Below are 2,089 nucleotides of genomic sequence, written 5' to 3'. Positions count from 1 at the left end.
TTCACGGCAGTGACTGACAGCTTCGCAAACCAGGGCTGATGTCTGACAGACAGTTCCCTGTCTCTGCTAAGTGCTGGATCTGTAGTTGTGCGCAACTTTGCAAACCCCAGCATGGGGACTGCGCTCAGGCCCCTCAGTCTTTGCCCGACTCTCTTCCTGCTCTTATCTAAGTTCTGAATGGCCCTTCCTGCAGCATTTTCTGGACAGAGCATTGGAGTGCAGGTGAAACTCCAGGCTCAGTGAGCAGCCTTGATTTGAATGAGCTGTGCTTTGGAATCAGGGCTGGGTTGCTTTGAGGGTGGCCACCCTGAACCTTCCTTCCACAGAGATCTGTCTGCTCCTCTCCCAGGGAAAACAGAGTCATTTTGGTGTCCATGACGATGTTCCTTCTGATGCTTTCCGTCTAACTCCTAATGGGCCATGTCATCACTCACAACTGGCCTTCAATTATGAGCTCTTCAAGCCAGAGAAGAACTAAAAGACAGGCAAGATTTTTAGATTAACCTGCCCTAGTTCTTGGTGAATTCTTGTGAATTAGGGCTAATGTCATAAATTGAAATTCTATTTTTTTAAATTTTATGTTATTGAGTTATAGTCATTTACAATGTTGTGTCAGTTTCCAGTGTAGAGCACAATTTTTCAGTTATACAGGAACATAAATATATTCATTGTCGCATACTTTTTCACCATGAGCTACCGCAAGATCTTGTATATATTTCCCTGTGCTGTACAGTATAATCTTGTTTATCTATTCTGCATATGCCTGTCAGTATCTACAAATTTCGAACTCCCAGTCTGTCCCTTCCCACCCTCCTCCCCGCTGGCAACCACAAGTTTGTGTTCTATGTCTATGAGTCTGTTTCTGTTTTGTATTTATGTTCATTTGTCTTTTTCTTTTTTCTTAGATCCCACATATGAGCGATCTCATACCATATTTTTCTTTCTCTTTCTGGCTTACTTCACTTAGAATGACATTCTCCAGGGACATCAATCCAGGGTTAAGGATACAAACCTGTTTCCTCATTGACAAATGCCTGTATTATTCATTCATCAGATGGTTACTAACTGCCTGCTCTGTTCTGGGCACTCTTGTAAGGGGACTCTCATCTTTCATGTTCTGATGGGTAGGATCTTCTGCCTGTGATTAGGACCAAGTGTTTTGGGGAAGGAATTAAAGTCCTGTTTACTGAGCACCTCCCATAGTCTGCACTAGATCATCTCTCGGCTGGCCAAGAACCCACTGAGGTGATAGTATGATGCCATTTTGACAGAGCTGGAAACTGAGGCTTAGACATATGACATAACTTGCCAGCAAATGGCAGGACTGGATTTGAACCCTTGTTTGTCTTCAAAGTTCATCATCTTTCCACTAGTTGAGCTGCTGGAGGAGAAAAGCAGAAATAGAGACATCAGTTTTCAAAGCCTAAGATTATTTTCTTGTGCAATTGTATTTAACATGGGAAGCCATTTCCTCCTTTATCCCACATAAAGGTCACTCTTGGGGTTATTTTCTTAGCAGGGAGGCTGCATGTGAGGTGACAAACTAGCTAAAAATTGCTTAGTTAAGAGGGTAAACCTGAGGACCTCCCGCACAGGCTAGAGCCAACTGGAGGGCCCTGAGCTACCTTGAAAAGCTGCTGGAATGTGAATCTTCATTCAGTCCATACTCACGCTCCCATCCACTTTAAACCGGTAATAAGGAGTTGATGTTCAACACGATGTCAACAGAAGAAGGGAGGCACCGTCTTGGGTTGAAGGCTTCCAGGGTCACCTTGGCCGGGTCATCCGCTGAATCCTCACGCACACCCTGCAAAGCCAAGGTGAAGAGCCTGATGGGGAGGGGGACGTAGGAACTTGCCCCAGGAGGAGAAAATTCCAGATTTGAACGCAGGTGTGCCTGGCTCCAAAATCTTTGCTTTTACCACTCTGTTTCAGTAATCAAGAGGAGATTTAAAGAATTGTTTGGGTTAGATGTTGCTAGAAGCAGACCTCCTACTCCACCTCCTGGGCTTTGCTGTTTTGTCTTTAATATCCAAGGGATGCCAGTTTGAACTTCAGAAGCTGACAATAGCTATACACAGCCTACATG

This window comes from Camelus ferus, chromosome 17 (assembly GCF_009834535.1).
Source record: "Camelus ferus isolate YT-003-E chromosome 17, BCGSAC_Cfer_1.0, whole genome shotgun sequence".
Lineage (NCBI taxonomy): Eukaryota > Metazoa > Chordata > Mammalia > Artiodactyla > Camelidae > Camelus > Camelus ferus.
This window is presented reverse-complemented; position numbering follows the sequence as displayed.